The 21318-nt window shown below is 38.4% G+C and overlaps 2 pseudogenes; both read right to left on the bottom strand.

Annotated features, from left to right (window-relative positions):
- LOC149157678 (1-phosphatidylinositol-3-phosphate 5-kinase FAB1A-like) overlaps positions 1-14006 on the bottom strand; it is a 93531-nt pseudogene extending 79525 nt beyond the window's left edge.
- Positions 14007-14094: 88 nt separating this feature from the next.
- The window catches only part of LOC149157677 (1-phosphatidylinositol-3-phosphate 5-kinase FAB1B-like), a 192196-nt pseudogene continuing 184972 nt past the window's right edge, over positions 14095-21318 (bottom strand).

Genomic DNA, 21318 nt, shown 5'->3' with positions numbered 1-21318 from the left:
TAGCACAAAGATTCAGATAGAAAAACCTTTTAACTTGGAAATAGAAATAGGTAAACTAAAAATAGCCATTCCTCTCTCTGAACTTGCCAAACATGAAGTATATAGACAGTAAATCAATAGGTCACTCCAAATATCAGACAATAGGGATGTTGTGAATGTCCTAGATGATCAACCTGAATTACTTTTTGGTCCTGAAGTTAATGGAAAGACAGCAAATGGAGGAGTTCCACCTTTTTATGTCAGTTTAAACATTCATGACAAGGTGTTACACAATGCAATGTTTGATTCTGGGGCCTCACATAACCTAATGCCCAAATCTGTGATGAAAAAACTAGACCTAGAAATCACAAGACCATACAAAGATTTGTTCTCATTTGATTCAAGCCAAGTCAGGTGTCTAGGCCTAATTAAAGATTTGTGTGTTTCCTTGGTCCAATACCCAACCAAAACAATTCTTATGGATGTGGTGGTAGTTGACATTCCACCCAAGTACGGTATGATTTTATCAAGATCTTGGGGGGCCAAACTCCAAGGATCTTTGCAACTAGACATGTCCAATGCCACTATTTCAGTCTTTGGGCAGCCAAAGAGGTTATACCGTGAAACGCTAATGAAATATGTGGTGAGTAGTCAAGAAAAGCCCCAAAACTTCTCCATCTATTCAATACATTCCGACATGGATTCATTCATTTTGTATAATGTTGACATGTGTACCAAAACTGATGCCAAATTACTAATAGCAGCACAAATAGAGGGTTTGAATGAACAATCTGCTGCTCAAAACCTAAAAACTTTTGATATGATTGATACAATAAAGGAGAATGACACATCAAATGACTTACAAGAACCCAATCTGCCCATGGTGCAACTTTCTAAAACTCTCAATGCAAACCTTGACCATGAAACCTTATGGTATTTAGAATTTGATGGCTTTGTAAACAAATTAGGAGCAGGGGCAGGGGTTTGGATTCACAACATTCAGAATGACCAGGCTGAAGGTCATGCATATAGGTTAAACTTTTGATGCACAAACAATATGGCCGAGTACGAAGCCCTTTTGTTAGGTCTAAAACTCATCAAAAATCTAGGTGCAACCAAAGTCTCAATTCTAGGGGATTCAGATTTGATCATGTAGCAGATGAAGGGAAATTTTATCACAAATGATCTTAGGTTAAGGGCTTATAAAGTGGCAGCCATTCAAATACTTGACACCTTCTCAGAATCTCAGTTAACTAAAATTTCCAAAAAGCTCAATTTACATGCACAGAGCTTGGCAACCTTTGCCAGCACTTGCAAGCTACCTTTCGAACCCAGCCACCATTTCACTGCCAAAATCAAACATAGACCTACTGTCCTTGATAATGTTAAAAATTGGCATATCTTTGAAAATGATACATAGATAAATAACTTCCTCACTTTGAAAGAGGAATTCTCCAACATGAACATTGATACAAGCACTGTGGACGACCAACAACAAAAGCACAAAATTGAACAAAACACATCAGTTGAAACAGAAAATCTGATTTTGCATCCAGCTACTTTTGATGACAACAATGTACAGGAGCTGAAGCAAACAGATTTTGATGAAATAGCTAAAACAGAAGCTAAAGTAATTGATCTAAAAGACAATTTTCTGCCCATAGGTTTAACTCCTTTGGAGGATTTGTTTGATTCAAATGACATTTCTAGGAAGCCAAAAATGCAACCACTGAATACTGAAATTGAGGACTGCAACATTGGAACCACAGAACATCCCAAAATGGTAAAACTCTCCAAAGCCTTGCCTGCTGATCAGAAATTGAAATACATTGACTTGTTTAAAGAATTCCAAGATGTCTTTGCCTGGAGTTATGAGGACCTCAAGTCCTATGACACTTCGGTCATCCAACATACTATACCCTTGAAAGAGAACCAAAAACCTTTTAAACAAAAGCTTAGGAGAGTGAATCCTGTCCTCCTTCCCCTCATTGAAAAAGAAGTTAAACAAATGTATGAGGCAGGAATCATAGCTCCAATTAGGTTCTCAGAGTGGATTTCAAATCTAGTGCCTACTAGAAAGAAGACGGGAGAAATTAGAATGTGTGTTGACTTGAGGAATTTGAACAAAGTCTCTCTCAAAGACCATTACCCCTTACCAAAAATGGATCATATCCTACAAAGGGTAGTGGGAGCCTCTAAGATCTCATTGTTAGACGGATTCTCTGGATTCAATCCGATTTTAGTACACCCGGATGATCAAGACAAAAATGCCTGTACAACACCTTGGGAAACTTTTAAATATGTCAAAATGCCTTTTGGGCTTAAGAATGCAGGGGCAACTTTCCAAAGAGAAATGGACATAGCCTTTGCCAAAGAAATCCATGATTTCCTAGTATTCTACCTTGATGATCTCACTGCCTTTTCAAAATCAGATCAAGAACACTTAGAACATTTGAGGCAAGTCTTCCTAATTTGTAGAAAATATGGCATATCTTTGAATCCAAAGAAATCACTGTTTGGCCTAGAGGAAGGCAAGATCCTAGGTCATATAATCTCAAAATATGGCATTAGGATCGACCCGGACAGAATTCAAGCTATCCTTCAAGTGCCTCATCCGAGAAACATCAAAGAACTACAAGGCTTCTTAGGGAAGATCAACTTCTTGAGAAGATTCATTCCTAATTTGGCTGAGCTCATAAGACTGTTAAACAATATGTTGAAGAAGGATTCTAAGGTCAAATGGACCATGGAAGCTAAACAAGCCTTTGAGGATATCAAAAGAGCTTTGACAAACACACCAGTCCTCACAAGTCCTAGGTTTGATAGGGATTTCATCATTTTTTCCTTCGCATCTGAGCATACAATTGCTGCTGTCCTATTACAAAAAGATGACCAAGGGTGTGAGAAGCCCATTGCATTTTTTAGCAGAGCCCTTAGAGATGCTCCCTTAAAATATTAGATCATGGAAAAGCAAGCCTATGCCTTGGTAAAGGCCATCAAAGATTTCAGAATCTACATTTTATACTCTCATGTGATTGCCTATGTCCCAAATGCAGTGGTTAAGGACATTTTAACCCAAGAAGGAATTGAAGGAAAAAGGGGCAAATGGACTGCCAATATCTTAGAATATGACATTGAAATCAGGCCTATAAAACTGATAAAAGGACAAGGGCTAGCCAAACTAATGACTGAAACCAATTTCCAAGCCCTTGATATCAATGAACTGGACAACGGAGAGGAGATGGTGACTCCACAGATCAATCAAGCCTTTTTGCAATCTCCCTAGTATGCTGATATATGTTTTGTATTGTTAAACTGCAAGCTCCTCCAAGGTTGTCCAGAACTAAGAAAAGGTTCTTGAAAATGAAAGCATCAAAGTTTTGTATCATAGACAATGTTTTGTTTTGGAGAAATCATGAAGGAATTTTACTTAATTGCCTAACATTGGATGAAACTGACAATGTCCTCAAGGAATTTCATGCAGGTGACTGTGGAGGACACTTATACTGGAAATAAACAGCTGATAAGATCCTAAGGGCTGGATTTTATTGGCCCTCCTTGTTTACTGATGTGAAAAAATTTGTAATGTCTTGTCACAAATGCCAAATTTTTGAAGGCAAGAGAAAGTTGTTACCTTTACCACTCAAGCCTATTTCAACTGAGAGACCATTCCAACAATGGGGTTTAGACTTCATTGGTGAAATCCACCCTTCATCCTCTGGCCAACATAGGTGGATTTTGACTGCTACAGACTACTTTACCAAATGGATAGAAGCCATCCCTTGTAGGCAAGCCAATGACTCCATTATTATGCAATTTTTAGAAACCAACATCTTGTCCAGGTTTGGCTGTCCAGATAAAATTATTACAGACAATGTTGATGCTTTCATATCTAAAAAAATGATCAACTTTTGCCATAAATACCATATGACCTTGGGCCATTCCACAGCCTATTACCCTCAAGGCAATGGCCTAGCTGAGTCTTCCAACAAAAGCCTTATCAACATCATCAAAAAGGTCTTGGAGGAGAACAAAAAGAATTGGCATAAGAAGTTGGTGAATGCACTATGGGCAGACAGATTGACCACCAAAAGATCCATTGGCACAAGTCCATATGAACTAGTTTATGGAATGGAGGCAAGATTCCCTTCATCTTTAGGAATCCCTGTAATCAAGTTGCTGCAAGAAATACAAGCTGAGCCTAATGATATTCAAAGAAGGATCAATCAGACAATTCACTTGCAGCAGACAAGAGAAGAAGTATATCACAGAACCCAAGTACTGCAAGAGAAGCTGAAAAAGATGTTTGACAAAAGAACCAAAGCTGAAGACTTCTTCATAGGAAACAAAGTGCTGAGATGGGATTCTAGGAGAGAGGACAAAGGGAAACATGGCAAGTTCGATTTCTTGTGGAGGGGACCTTATGTCATTTATGTTGTACAAGGTAATAACACCTATTTTCTAAAGAGTTTGGATGGCTCAAATACTGAGGAAGGCCCAGTCAATGGGAGGATGCTCAAACATTATTTTGACCCCCTTTGATGAAACACAACACAGCTGTATATTGTACATAAATATTTGTATTTCCAGCATTTTCATTTACAGCGGTTAGATAAGGGACCAAGTGAAGCAAATTTTGAGGAAAATCAGGGTACTGCACCATTTTTGATATATGTTTTGAGTCTATCATTGGAAATCAAGAGAAAGCACTTGGGAACTATGAAGATGATGATGAATACTCAGAGAAACCAGTAAATACAGAGCTGTAATTTCACAGCAGATCAGCTCAAAGGGTACTTCATACAAGTTACAAGGATTCAGATCAATGGTCTCTAACAGAAGGAAAGTTCAGACTGCAGCAAGAATGGAAAGATAAGGCAATCTGACCTGCTGTTCTTGGCTTTTCATCTGGAAAAGCCATCCCCAAGTGGAGCCACTGTTAGGTTCCTATACCAATAGGTTTCATTTTTCATGATTGACAGTGGAAGTGCCAAATATGTTCATCTTTGATGCTACAAAGGTTCCATATTTTGTGAAAATAAAAGAGAGTTAAAAAATGTAAAGAGGGTATGCCTTAAAAGAATGATCAAAAGGCAAGAAAATGAATTGGTCAGAAAAAATAATAGAAATGAACCCCAAAGAAAGACCAGGAAAGTGGCTAGCCAAAATGCCACTGCTAGCTTGCTGGATGGCCCAACAGTTCAATCTGGACCATGCCATGTTTTAAATTGCTTGTTCTAGACTAGAGAATGAATATCTGTCCAAACAGTTCAAGCTTGGTAGATGAGTAGCTAGGTAGATAAACGAAGGAGCCCAACTGCTTAATCTGGGCCCTTGGAAGAGATAAGGGTACATTTAGATAGGAGGGTAGTCAAAAGAAAGGAGGATAATCAGGGTCTGCAAGTCTAAGTGCACCCATTCAAAAGGAAGAAAAAATGTTAGGTGTATTAGGCTGGGTAGGTAGTTTGAGGTTACAAAAGCAAGGTCTGATCACCTCATGTATTGACAATTACAGCTTGTCTCATCAATGAAAGAAATGCCAAACCAGTTGTTTGATGGCAGAATTATGGAAGCATGTCTAACTCCCTTTCACCCCCCTTCAAAGTTTCTTACTAACACCCCTGAAGGACCTTGGAATCTGCCCAACCAGTCCTGTTATCACTTCATTTTTGTAAAAATACTAAGTCAAGTTTTGGCTTTCCTCAATGAAAAGAAGCCACATTTCTTGTGTAAAAGTCATTTCTCCACATTCCATTCATTCCTATGTCTAAGTTTCAGTTCACAAACTTAGCCTCTCCCCTATACTTCACCTCATAAACCCATATTAACTCCTAACTCTATTGTATAGCTCCCTAGCTACTTCCCCACCCCTATTTTCTACAAAAAACTATATAAAACTCCAAAAAGTATTACATATCCTACCCTAAAGCATTATAGCTTTGTGAATATGGTTTTGGGAAATAATAGTCCATCTGGGACTATTATCAACCCTTCCGCGTCCTAACTCCGGAGTTAACTTAACATTTGGTTAAGTTAATAACCATTGCCCACCCCTTTACCCTTAAAACCTTACTATCCTACCTATCGCGCATATGTTTGGGGTTTTTGTTTAAAATGTTTAAACTAAACATTAGAACTTTACCCCCCGCATACATAACCCCCAAACCCGCATTAACCTAAGGTTTTCAACCCCCGTGGCGCGTTTTTGTTTAAATAATACGGGCGGGTCCCATCCCTAACCCCCGTCACCTTACCTGTGCCGCCGACCGTCCGATTTCGCGCGCCCCAGATCAATGGTGGGCGGTCGTTTTGAGCCCCCGATCCGCCGGAGGTTAACGTCTGGGGGATGGGTGGTTTCCCTGCCGTACCCCTGCCACGTGTTGACTGCCCGGTGTGTTCGGAGGTCCCTCCCCCAATACCGCCTGTGATCAAAGGTGGTGTGGGGAAACCGGATACCACCCTCTGTCCCCTGACGTCAGCAATCACGTCAACTGTGACGTCACCACCGCGTCCCCGCTGCTGCCCCACGTCACTTGCCACTTCATCCGCCCGCGTCCATGCTTCGCCACCATGTCACCGCCACGTCTTCATCCGAGTTAGCGTCCACATCACCCTGCCATACCCGGGACCCGCCGATGATGTCATGCTGACGTCATCACAGAAAAGCGCCAAAAGCGCAAATATGTCAATTTTTTTATAAAAACACACAAAGTGACCATTTTGGGTCATTTTCATTGGTTAGTTTTGGAAGCTCCGTGTTCATTGTTCATGCCATTTTACCTCCAGAATTTGAATTTAAACAATTAAGACACCGCCACCTGCAGATTCGACGTCAGTACTCGCCATTCAACCAGCTCAACCACCCTCGACGCTAGTTAAACCAGGTATTTGCCGAATTCCATCTGTTCACCCCTGTTCTTCCCATTTTCTCAATTTCATTCACTCAATTACCTGCAATTTCCTAAGTTAATGATTCTGTCCCTCCTAACTCCTGCCTAAATTCACTGATACACCCCCTGTTTAAAAGGAGCCCGGCAAACCCCGGCCCATTCGCAATTTCACCGTGCCAAAACTCATTTTCGAGCTCGGGTTCCCGATAAAATTTCATACCAGCTCGGCATTGTTCCCTTTTGCCGCATTCCACTACAAAAACCTCAGTGCATTGAGATGTGATAATCCCTTTCCCCTCTGCATTTGGCCCTCACAGTCTCTTAATCCAGAGAATTTGTTAAAAGAAAAAACAAAGCATAAACCAAACTCTGCAAAGTTTGCCTTTTCACCACAGTTACAAATATTGAAGATTTTTGGTTCAGCTGAACTCATTCTGCAACCCCTCTACAAATTCTCATAAGCAGTTATCCTCAGTCTGTTGCTGCTCTAAAAACTTCACTCCAAAGATAACATCAGAAAAGTTTTATAATGGCTACTCCATCAGCTCTTAGTGTCACTCCTATGAATCCACCAAACAGAGAGCTTGAAGCCATGCCTCTTGCTGATAAGGATCACCTCATTCAAGATCTAGTTGGTGACAGAAATCACTTGCAGACCTTCTGCCAGTTGAGAAACAACTTTCTAAACAATTGTGACATGTATGGTATATGGGAGTCCAATTTGCCTTATTACTTCCTTCCCTCTGTCAATATTTTTCCCGAGATTATCCGCTTATGTGCTGAGAACTATGAGCCAACTCAGAGGGCTGTTAAGTCTCCATCTAGGAGCATACTTTTTCATATTACTCCTAACTCCATCAACCAGATGCTTAACTTCAAACAGACTCAGTTATTGTTTCCCTTCTCCATGAACTATTTGCTGGATGTAGGCTCCAAGCTCTCCAGCTCTGAAATTGAAAAAATTACCAAGACATTCATGAGGGCAGACTGCTAGCCTACAGGGCCACCTCCTTTCCTATATGTCCATTTCAATGAGGTGGGCAAACTGCTAGTTGATATGATCTCTTATGTGCTGGGTTTTAAAAAAAGTGAGCACATTGATGAAACAGTGTTGGTGTTATTATCTGCATATAGTCCAGGACAACCCCCTGCTTACAAGTATAACTATGCCAAGTTCATAGCCAATAAAATACATGATTAGATAGTGAAACTGGATAGGGAGGGAGTATTCAAATCTTCATCATATATCTACCATTTGTTGATGTATTACCAGTTTGAATGCTTCCAATGCCCCATCAAGAAGTTGGATTCTAAGTGTGAAAGGAGGTCTGTCATCATTTGGTCATCAGCTTTCCATGAGGTTCAAAACTCTCCATTTTCCTACTGTGAGTTCATTGACCAATTTGTATACCCAGTCTCTTGTCTCCTAATGAGATCCCCTCCTCTTGATTGTCATATGAAATACAAAAGACCTTACAGCTGTCCAATACTTATAAAATAGGTGATTGGTACCTATATCAAAGTCACACTGTCATTAGAATCTATGGCTATGAGCTCTGTCCTTACAAGCTCCCAAGGTATGTACCAATGAGACTGTTTACCAACTCATTAATTCTGATCTTACTCATTTTCATAGTTCCAAAAAGAAAGCTCACCTAAAATTCAAATACCATCTAGGCCCCTTCATTATGAACAAGAAAGAAGGTTGGCAAGATGCTGATCAAATTTTGAGGGACAAATATAAGTTAAAGAGGAGCTTCTGGTGGGTCCCTTATGACCCAGAGGGTTTTATCAGTGCCAGAAGAGTTAAATACAGGCTGCTGGCCTATGACCATTGTAAATTTCGACAAATTGAACAATATGCCAACCAAGATGAGTGGCTGCAGGGCACATTAGTTGAGGAATTGACTCAAGAGGAAATAATGGAGAAAAATGTCAAGGATTTAGAAAAAACTCTTGACTTGGATTCTTTGCAGCAGGTAACATTCAAGTTGCCACATCAAATTGGAGAAGGCACATCTGCTGCTGCAGCCACACAAGCCGCCCAGGGACTGTCTACATCAGCAACAGGTACTGCAAAAGGGAAGGAACTAATGGATGCAGAGAAAGAAGTGATCACAGAGCATCCTGCCACTTCAATGGAGCAACCTCAAGGACAGGCTCCTCCACAGCAAACAGAGGCACCACAGGTGCTTGCTTTACAGACTCCTGCCCATGAGGAAAGAGGCAGAAAACGAGACCGAGAAGACTCCACACCTGCTAGTGGGTCTACATAGCAGCTCGAAGCCAAGAGGCAAAAGGTTGATTCTCCAATTGAGGAGGAAGTCAGTGAGGAAATCCTTGGAAGTCCAAGGAGAGACAGAGAAGGGAGTCAACAAACAGCTACAAGCTCTTTCCAACAAGAGCAAGACAGACAGCATGGCATGGAGGTGTCTTCCTCCACACAGCAAAGTAAGAGGCCAGCTAGCATCAAGGCCACCTTTAAAGAAATTAAGGCTCAAAATGAACTATTAAGAGTACAGTTGTATGACCAATTTCTTAAGGCAACACCTTCCAAGTAGGAAAGGTTGATGGCAGCATATGACATCAAAGAAGAAAAGATGATTCTTAGCCACTTTAATCCCAAGGTTCAGTAGCCTCAGACAACTACAGACTATGTCAAAACAAGGTTAGAGGTCCTGGCCAAGGACATTCACCCCATGGATCAAATAGAGTTACATAAGCAAGCAGGGGAAATGGTCTATGCCACACTTGCAGACAAGGCCACACTGGCCCATGAATTGAAGGAATCTCTGAAGAACACCAATACTCAGCTTGATTTAGAAAGAATGTCCTCCACAGCCAAAGACAATAAAATTAAAACATTGGAGGAAATTATTGTGGACCTAGGGCATGATCCTAAGAATCCCAAAGCTATCAAGGCCCTAATGAAGAAAAAGGAGGATGATATTACTACTCTGAAAAAGCAAATGAGGCTCTCCTCGACTATGCACCCACAAACAGGAGAACTGGTGAAAGAGAAAGAAGCTGAGGATACAATGGACCTGCTAATGCAAATGAACCAGAGAATAATTCAAATGGAGGGAGAGTTGGAGAGAGCACTGCAAGGCCAGCAGGGAGAGTCGACCTCCCAGCCACCTCAAACTGCTCCAACTACTGCTGCAGCTACACAAGCAGCAGTGACCCCTCCTATTATTCCAGCAACTACAACAACTACAGATGTTGCAGCGGCAACAACAACAGCTCCTGAGTCTAGCATAAGCATGGATGAATTGACAAAAGCTGTCAAGGAGCTCGAGCTTCAAGCAATAGAGATAAAACAGGCCAAAGAAAAGTTGGCCGATCTAGAAGGAAAATATGATAAATCCAAGGTGACAGTGGCTGAACAGACAAGGGAAATTAAGGCCCTGAAGGACAAAATAAAGGCCTTGGAGAAGGAGCTGAATTTAGAAAAGACTCTGGCTGAAATAAAAAAGATTTTGTGGACCAGGATTGACCACTCTATCACTAGACAGTGGAAATCAATCCGAACTGTGCATGAACAGATTGAATTAATAGGCCAAGCCCAAATTGAGAGTCAAAAGGCTAGAGCAGCATTAGGAAATATGCCTGAGCAAGCTAGCAAAATGATTCACTTCCTGAACACTCACACTAAAGAGGAGTTGGTAGCCTTAGACATCAGTAACAGGACAAAAACTATTTTAACAGCAAAAAAGGTACTGACCCTTAGAAATTTTGTGCAAAGTTTGGAGAGAAAGTGTCGGGAAATGCAGGTAGAGGTAGATGATTACAAGCTGAGGATGGGAGCATTGCAAGGCAAAGGATTGCTCAGCGCTGGAAGACTACTGACCCGTGAGCAGTATGCCACCAGGATGAGTAACTTTATTTCAAATTAGATCACAGCATCCACAAGTACCTCAGAAGAAACAGGACCTCCATTAGGACAGAGCCTTTATGATAAGTTGGAAAATTTATTTTACATTGAACATGAAATCAATCACTTGTTTGAGGTCCCACCCAATTTTTCCAGGTACACAGAGGCAGATGAGACATTAATAAATATACGAAGACATCAACTGCCTAAAGAAGATTGGTGGCAGGCAATGCTAGAAATTTTTCCAAAGTGATCTCGATCCTTTCTCTTTTTGGTCAACCTCAAGTCAGCTACAGGTCAACAGAATTGAATACGCAGGCACCAGGCACAGCATGAAGACAACATGCTGAGCAGGTGAGAATGGTGACTCAGCAAAATGCTGGGACAACAAGCCCAAAAAGAATAAAACGCAGATTTTAAAAGCGCAGCCCCAGCCGACTCAGTTGGTCACAAAAGTCAAAATTCTCTGACAGAATGGACAGCTAATACATTAAATATTTACTGCAGCATTTACTCTTTCAGCTATAATTCCTCAAGAGTTGGCAAAGAAGTTATGAGCTATTAACTCATCAGCTAGATATTTTGTAGCTTATTTTTTGTATATATACCTCCCCACAGAACGTATTTGGGGTTGGTGATTTTCTCTCTAAGACACTGCGCTGTAAATTTTCAGACTCTCTAATACAAATGGTTGGTTGAGTTCAGGGTCTTTGCACTATTTGGATGTGAAAGTGATGATCTGCGTTCTGCTACAGAATTCCTGTGTTGTTTGATGGAGCAATAAGTTATTCTAAACCATGTTTTGTCTTCCTATGTTTGCTTAATTCACATATATGTTTCATTAACTTAGCAAAAGAGAAGAAGAATAGCTGAGGACTTGCTTGAATGCACCCTCTGCTCAATCTCTATTGTTAATTGTGTTTTCTTCAGAATTAATCATAAATATGAATTCTTAACTGCTCATGTTTGTATTAATTCTCTCATTATGAATGCTGTCTAGGAATTCTTAAATGCTCCTAGATAATATTCTCAATTTTTCCCTCTATCAGTATAGTGAAAGATCCTTAGCTGCCTTTCATTCCCTGATTTCATGCCATCATATTCCAGATTTGAAGAATTGTTCCATGGATGCCTGTCTGGCTCTGTAGCATTACCTTTTTCTCAAGAAATACTTTCAGCAGCACACCACCATTGACTCCATTGCCCAATGGTCTAGACTGTTCTGAGATTACATACCAGTTCTGACTGAAATCATCACCCAACCAAATTCAAAACAAAACCTGTACATCATAACTACCCTAAAATTACACCAAAACAAAGCTAAATCATAAAGAGAGAGCCCTCTCTGACTGCAGGTAGGCTAGGACCTGTAGCCCAAAGATTGGTTTGTGGTTACCTCGGCTGTATCCCTTAAGGAGCCAAGGGACAACTTGAGTGATAACAGTTGGAAAATATAAGTCAAGGAGGCATTTTAAAATCAACCAAAATTATTTATTCATGGCATAAAACAAGTTCAATATTAAATCATTTAAGATAATCGAACTATAAAATGAAAGATATTATTAGAATAATTAAAAAGGAAAAGAAAAAGATGGGCACATCTTACTTCAGATGATATCTAGATTCACATGAGTAACTTAAAATGAACTCCTGCAAATGCTTCAAATCAAGGAACCCCCAATCTATTCATGTAAATGATGGAAAAAAAAATGAAATCTTTCACTACCAATACTTGTTGCTTGCTCCTATCATCAAAGTGTAATATTCAACCAGAAGATATTATTAGAAGAATTAAAAAGGAAAAGAAAAAGATGGGCACATCTTACTTCAGCTGATAGCTAGTTCACATGAGTAACTTAGAATAACCTCCTGCAAACACTTCAAATCAAGGAACCCCCAACCTATTCATGTAAGTGATGGTAAAAAAAAATGAAATCTTTCACTACTAATACTTCTTGCTTGCTCCTATCATCAAAGTGTAATATCAAGAGAATATACCTCTGGTAAAGAATGCTCAGTTTTCCAAATGTAACATTGTCACAATCATTAGGATATCATAATTATGGAATTTTGTTGTATAAGAAACATCATAGAAAGAATTATTGGTTTTATCACCAATGTAAACTAAACTTCATGTATTGAAAATTGATGATGATGATAATAATAATAATAGCAACCTAGTATATTCATCTTTGAAACATTTATAGATACACACTTTGACCCAAGCAGTTGAAATTATTGATAATGTTAACAAAAATGGAAAATCAAATATGAGAAAATATATTTCAAAGAAATTGGATGAGTATATTGTTACCAAAACAGACCATTGTATGAGTCTATTATTACCTGAAACTAGATCACAATGCTCTTCATCAACTCCAACAAGTAATGAATAATCCATGACATCAATTGACTACAACATACATTGCACACAATCATGATAACTGACTAGCTCAACAAAATTTTGAAACTACGATTAAAATTATGGTTGATTAAGAAAAATGTAAATTGTATTTATCGTCAGAAATGAATTATCGTTCCAGACTTATCGCTCCAAAAGGCACTTTTATTCATTCCCATGGTCTGTAAGAGATTCGGGTACATAAGAACTTTGTTTTGCCTGATGAATCTGCATTGTAATAGGAGTGACTAGATCCTTTGAGGTCATAAATTTGTGTTACATTTCCTTCAAAGCAATAGATTTTCCATTACCATCAGTTTCATCCTGATATCTTTTCCACCTTTTGCATTCTTTATAGGGACCTGAAAGATAAGCACGTTATGTAGCATGCACACAAACAATGAAGGAAACAAGTCCTAGTAAACTCTCTAAGAGTATACAAAAGATAATTGTCAAATATAGAATAAACAATAATATGAGTAGCAAACCCGATAAGTACGAACGATATTTGCCAAACATATGGCACTTCTAGAACTCAATGAGTCAGAGAAATATTTGAAATATTATGAGGCAAACTTCATAAAAGACTCAAATTCTGTCTTGGTGACTTGCTTAACATCCAAGGATTTTGAAAAAAACTTATGTTCTTTCCTCCTTGAGGTCCCCATTTCTTGCAAAGAATTAGTGACCATATCATGCCGATTTCTATTGGACAACACTTTTTCCTAAGGGTGTCAAACTATTTCGCATAATAACAGGTTATTGAGTACTTAAATCCTGAACTTCTCTCTTTAAAAAGAACTTTACTAGAGTCTAAGGAACCATCTAACATCCAAAGTGGATTCGAAACAACTTCACCCATACCAAATAAATCTGCATTCCTCTTCTTTATCCTTGTCTATTTCCTTTTGCTTCTCACTATCAATTGCCTTGTCATATACGTAAGCCTGCTATTCTTGTGAACTCAGTGCATAAGCTATTATGCTTGTTGGTTCATCGTCATAAACAACAATAATCATATCATTGACACCAGTTGCTGAAAGAAGCTTACTCACTCCTTTACCACCCATATGACTAACTAACGAGACAAACATAGGACTATATCTTCTCATAGAGTCAACTCTAATAGGCCCCAATAAATTTTCCTGTAAACTCTTGTTGTAACGTTTTGGTAACTTTGACATAGGAAGCCCAATCCAGCTTCTAAAATCTTCAGATAAATGTAATGATTTTACTGGTGAGAGGTGATTTTATCAGGTAGCTCTATTATACCTTTATCTTTCATGATTAAGGTAGATTCATACATCATCTTGTCCCCTATTGCAATTTCTTGAATTGGATGAACATGTTTTCTGTCTGCAAGTTCATTGCCACTAACAACAGTGGCCAAAGTGACAAAACCAACTTCCTGCCCTTGTGATGTCACAAGTACAGCCTATGCTTTTACTAATTTACCTTCACCTATCCATGTTTCATCTAATGTATTTCATAGATCAACCAGGATATGAGAATCCTTCTCTGATAGTTTCTTACATGTTCCCATATCTTCATCCAAACCATTTGCATTGTCCCTACTATCAACTGTTTCAAAAGGCATTGTCTCAGAAACATTGATGCTGGTATCACATTAACCATTCTCCATGTCAAAAGTATGAAGCATGGTACCATCAGTTATATTGGATGAATCCCTAATGTTTGGACCTCCTTCCAAGACATCTCGATTCTAGGTTGTTTAACCTTCTGCTGATTTAATAATTTCCATGCCTTCATCTATTTTTCTATTCACAGTACCAGTTCCCTCTAAATGCTCGGTGAAGTAAGAATTTTCCACATTACTAACCATGGAAAGCTACCTAGATCCATTATTTAAAACATGTTTGTCGCCAACTTGGATATCTTTAAATTGAAGTTTCATAGAACAGATAACTTTGTCTAGACAAATTCCATCAACCATGGAGCGTATGTCCTCTGTCATCAGAATGCCAAAACCACCACTATCATTATTACTATCTTTGACTATACCCTGACTGTCTCCAACTTTTTCATTTATAATAGAATTGTTTTCCTTATGTGGAGCCTTAATATCCTTAAGTGGACTAGATTCCAATTTGGAAAGGGATATTTTCACTCTAAGAGATGAATCTAAATGGCAAAGACGATGATCCCATTCATAGGCTTCATAAAGAAGAAGACACTTTATATTATTTGGCTTTGAAATATCAGTAACAGGTCTTCCAACTTGCCCGTCACAAATGATGGCCTCTTACAATAAACCCTGTTTGAATTTGTTAGATTGCATCAAAATAATGGACTCTATGAAGAAATTATTTCCAACTTAGCAAATTCTATAAACAAATATGGAAATATTCATTAGGTAGAAAGATTATTCTAGCATAATATCATGTTAGAAAACGTAAATTACACTAAGGAAACTTTATATACATCTATAATATCACCTCAAATTCAACTATCTCTTTATGCAACATTCGTTTAAGCTCTGCAATTTGCCTCCTTGACTCAGAAACCTTAATACCATAATAAAAGGATTGAGATGTGGCGGTTTTCCATGTTATCTAATTGAGAAAATTAAAAACCTCTCTAAAGAACATTTCGCCTTGACATGCAACTTTTTCATTTGCATCAAAAATCACATTAGTTTGGATATGGGGGGTCCTACACCATAGGTATGATAGGCATATAAATTAATTAGAAAACATCTACCCATATGTACAATCTGTATCATAAAGTACCTTTGCATCTTCCTTTTTGAGCCAATCTTTTGATGTGGATCATGGAACTCTAATTTTGAAGGTGGCAAATGCACAAAGAGAATATTGATGGAGGAATATCAAAAACATGCAATCATACTACCAAACCTGTCACACTCAATTTCGGGAACAATGTAGGTCCAATATATTAGTATGGAATAGCCATTAACTATCATACATAATTATGGGTACTTTGGAAATTCAAGAGCTAGATAAATTATGTAAGATATCAAAAGGTCAAAATAAAAAAATAACATGAAAACTGCTCGGAAAATATAAAGAAGTTGAATTCAGTGGCATACCTATAAAAGCAAAGGCATTCTCGATGTAATGAACAACCACAATTGCAACTCTAGTTGTTGCAGCATAATTAGAGAAACTAAGCTCTAGGAATTTTCCAAAGGATAAACATCGTGCAACATTAGACATGACTACTTGTTGGGTTGCTTCTGGAACTCTATATTTATGTGCACATTTTAGGAACCAATGCCACATCCATATGTTTTCTTCATGTTCACCAATAATCTCAACAGTAAAGGTAACTATCTTACCGATATCGTGAGGCTACTGTGATGGTGTGTATAGAAACGAACATGTGCTTCTGAGGATTATTACAGAAATGACAATGGGAATTTTGCATGTTTTTGGTATTTTGTTACATTAAAATCTACCAATTGTTACTGTGTAATTGCAAAGTCTACAAGATAGCAAGATAAAACTATAGAAGAATGAAAATACATGAAGAAAAATTCTACCTGGTCAAACAAATCATCCTGAAGGTATCTTCCTAGTGGCTTGTCAAAACTGTCATAATACTTGATGCAAAAGAGTTGTGAACACTCAGAGACTGCCCACTTCAACACACATCAGCTCATTAACAAAACCAATATACTTTGATGATCAGAGGGAGAAGGTGTAAAGTCTTCTTTAGAGAAAACTTGTCCTTGGTTTTTGTATGCTAAAAGTTGCTCATCTGGAAAAACCGTGGGACTTCATTTCCTTTCTACTAATTGTTGATTCTCCCATGCCACCTTCCTAGATATCCCCTCTATTGTTATTTTATAATTAAGATTAACCTTAGATAAAACAGAAAGAGTGAAACCATTTTACAGGTCTAAATCTTTTGATTCATTATCTTGATGTTCCAAATATAACGTGACTACCCCATATGAACCTAGACCCACAGGAGATATAATTTCATTTAAATATGCCTTTATTGAAGCTGACAATCCAGATAAATATCCTAAAGGAGTAGTTGGCAGGGACGGTCTCTGTCCATATGGATATGTATCCCACTATACCCTTGTAACTTGAGCACATGTATCTCCTATGTAGGATTTATGAAAAACAATTTTTGTTTGAACAAGACTGGTTCCATTGCGTTTTATACAGCAAAATTACCCCCTCATCAACTCAGAGGGGAAAGACATGATAGCTGAAGCAAGGACCAAGATCACAAACCTTGTTTCCACACTAACGTTGGTTATACACTGACAACATGCTTTATAAAGCTTCTCTGTAAGCCTAAGGGAGTGTTAGTGACCCTACTAACTCTACTTGCTAGTTTCGGGATAGAGTTAGTGGATCCTAATGAGAATCTAGAGGTCAAAGGTGTTAGTGTCAATGTTTGAAACCTTCCACTAGTGATCAAACATGCTTTTACAAAGTGGTCTTAGGGTGTCAAAGTCAAATTTTGTCATTTTAGTGAGTCTTCAAGTAAAATTTGGTCACTAGGTATTAGGTCTAGGATTTGTTTTCACTCCTTTCAAAGTTTTCCAAGTTTTGGTCCATGTCACCATTTGGCTAAGTGTACCATCATTCAAAAATTTGTCATCTTTTAGTTTCCAATGGGTCATTTTACACCTTGTTTGTGCTTCAGTTGTGCTTAGGTAAGGCACATTTCCCTCTCCTAGGGTTTTTTTTCTGAGCAAGAAAAAATGAATTTGGAAAAAGTGAGAGAATTTTTTTTCCACAATAGTCCAAGGAAGAAAAACGTCCTTCACTTTTTACACAGGTTTCATGGTTTTAGATAAATGTCAAAAATACAGTTGCCTCAAGAGAGTTAATACACCTCTGGAGTGACCTTGGGAAAATCAAGATTTCTCCTAGCTTAGTTGGCCAAATGACTTGCTTGATTTGTAAAAAGATAACTAGAGACAAATATATTTCCAATGCACTATCATGAGCTCAATTTTGAGTTGAGAAAGACCTTCAAAAGTTGACTGCAACAGCACTCTGCGTTTTGGTAGCCTCATTCTACACATTTTGACCAGTCTTTGGAGATTGGACTTTTGATAGGGCAAATGAACTCAAAATTAAAAAATTCAAGATGTTTTGGAAATTAGACTCGATAATATTTCTAGCGAGCTATCATATACCCAATTTGAACACCGGGAAGGCCTCCAAAGCTCGGTCTGAAGCAGCATTGCGCATAGGACAGTGGCATTGCGCATAGGATAAATTTTGCAACATAGGAATTTGGCATAAGAGACACTTTTTGAAAGAATGTATTTCATATTCAGATTCAACATGATGATAAAATCAATCCCTAAAAGTTTCAACAATTTTGGAGCAAATATTGGTCACCTAAAGGTCAAAAAGCCATCAAAAAATGCCCTCTCTGCCTCTTTTTGGACACACAGGAAGCAGTCTTGGGAGATTACAACTTTCAGGGTGGAAATGACCTCCAAATGAAAAAATTAAAGATGTTACAGAAACTAGACAGGAGGACCTTTCCAACGAGCTATCTTGGGCTCAATTTGGTCAAAGGTAAGGCTTCCAAAATTGGGTCTGAAGTGGCACTGGGCATAGGATAAATTTTACCAGTTTTGCTCAAAAATCAAAATTTCGCCTAGTTTTTCTACAAGTTGACCTTTTCTTTCATCTTGGATGAATTTATGATTGTAAATGATGCTATTCTATGTAAATGTAATTACAAAATGACCTTAGAGGGTATATTCATCATTTTTAGGTGGTTGAGGGGTAAATGAATCAGTTTCCATGGTTATAGAGGCAAGTTGTTCTATTGCTTATATTCCTGTTCCTAGTTTAGAAATGGTTGAAACCACCCCTATTCTCGTGGATTCGACCCTTGATGGCTAGCATAGGTGGTTTTATGTCTATATTATGTATTTTTTCAGTCATTAGCAAGGGTTGGACTCTTGTCGATGCTCTGAGCTACATTGTACATCTCTACAGCAGTTTGGCAAGGAAATAAACCAGGGTTTGCAGCTATTTTTGTGAGATTCTTGTGGTAATGTGTTTTTGAATTATTTTTCTTCTGTTATTAGTTATTCTCATGTGTTATATGTGCCAAAATCTATTTCATTCTTCCTAACTAAATGAAATCAAGATATATAGGTGGAATACATTGGTAACAGTGCTTTGCCTTGGGAATACATTTAGTTTTGATGATTTCAGATGTTTGAAGAGGATTCATGATCCTTGCATGCCCTCCTCAGCTCCTCACTAGTCTTAGACCTACCATATCACTCAAATCCAAGTGCCAAAACACTTACCTACCTCGCCCCACAGAACACCTTGCAATCATGACTTCATTTCCTAGATCCAAAGCTACCTGCTCCATTTGATCCAGCAACAAAACCGTCAAATCAACCAAAAACCCTAGAGCTACTATACCGAGTCTAAAATCCATATTTAATTCAGTCATCTCAACTGATATTGACAATGAGAGAGCCCTCTCCCAACCTAGTAGGGCTAGCTACCAGGTTAAGCTTGGTTTGTGGTTATCCTAAGATTGCCTCCGTTCAGCGTGAGGTCAATCTAGGCTTTAACAAAAGGAGCAAATTGACTCATAAATATCTCTATATTCCCTCCTAAATCTACTTAGAAAAGCAAGAAAACATCTACATTTCGACCTATTTGTGGGATTTCTAAATCCTAATGAAGGAGGCAAATGGGAAAGAGCTCAAAAGCATGGAAACATCATTGCTTTTACCTTAAAAGACTCATGGAGGAACTTGGAAACCGTAACTCAGTTGCTACATAAGCAAATCTAGGGCTATGGTGAAAGAGGTCAGATAATTTGAAAGGATATATTACTTGATTGTCGAGCATAGTCTCAAATCTAAGCATAAGAAGTTTGTAAGAAGGGGGAGAGAGAGAGGAGCTAGAGGGGTAAGGGAAGGCTGATGCAATAGATGGTTGAAATCACTCTTCTGACATTAATATAAAACTGCAGCTGTATAGTCTACTCCATGGTGTTGGTACTATCATTCATTTAGTTGTTTGTCCAATACCTTTTAGCATGAGTAGCTTATTTATGTGTAACTAGATGTCTTTTATATATTCATGTATTAGTTATCAAGGTTGTATGTTGTGATTATGCTTGTACCTTCTATGTGCAGGACTTCATCTGGAGTTGGCTCAGTGGACTTCCACCTAGCTGCATTGTGTTGTCCAAAAAATATACATGGAGGCTTGAGGTAATGAATCTATCTCACTTTGATAGTTAGTTATTGTTTATGGACATGCATGTAACTTTGTGGCAGCTACAGATTATCTTACATTTTTCTAAGGGTCCCAGGAAGATCGTTGAGGGTATCTCCATTCTCCATACACCATGCATTTTATCTTATAGCATCGGGACTAGACTTACTAGTAACATGTTGTTATAGCTCCAAATATCACCCTTGATATTTGTGATGCTGCATCCATGGCCTAGTGCAACCCCTCCTTCTAGACCTAGTCCAAATACTTAAAGAACAGTGTTTTACTCCTTGTACATGACATTTCCCTAAGGTAAACGTGTGTGTATGCAGGTCAATGTATACCCAACCCGCGTATATGTCTTAAAACACTTAAAAAATAAAATCTCCTTAATTTCGGGTAGAGATCATGGGTTTTACCTATTCATTAACTATTAGTGCCCATGGTCCAACTGTTCCCAACAGATTCTCAACTAAAAAACTACTTTCGGAGAAGTATAAAAAGGCTTTAATGGGAAGGCCCAAGGGAGGAGAGAATAGAGAGAAAATTACTCTGTTGAGATTATCCTTGATAAGGTCTGAAGATCCTTATGCTTCTAGCACTTCCCCCACTACAGGAAACCCTTGTTTCATTGAGTTATGATGTCATTTCACTAGTTGAGATATCTTTGTGAGTCATGGAAGGAGCCTTTTGAAGACTTGGGATTGGGCGAATCCAGAGGACGGTTCCACTTGGAGCCAGCAAGAGGAAGATTCAGGTGATATCATTCCTTGCTTTGTTTTAGTTACATGTAATAAAGAAACATTTGTCTTGTTCCCAAAAATCAATCTTCTTTATGCATGTAATGTTATTGTTATGGTTTACACATGAGTAATTGTTTCAATTGTATAACTAAGCATCTTTCAATATGTCATGAAGCTGATTTCTATATGATACTTGGTCCATATACTGCTATCC

Source organism: Pinus tabuliformis, chromosome 5_2 (genome assembly GCF_031772625.1).
Source record: "Pinus tabuliformis cultivar Carrire ecotype Pingquan chromosome 5_2, CPIR1, whole genome shotgun sequence".
Lineage (NCBI taxonomy): Eukaryota > Viridiplantae > Streptophyta > Pinopsida > Pinales > Pinaceae > Pinus > Pinus tabuliformis.
This window is presented reverse-complemented; position numbering and strand designations above follow the sequence as displayed.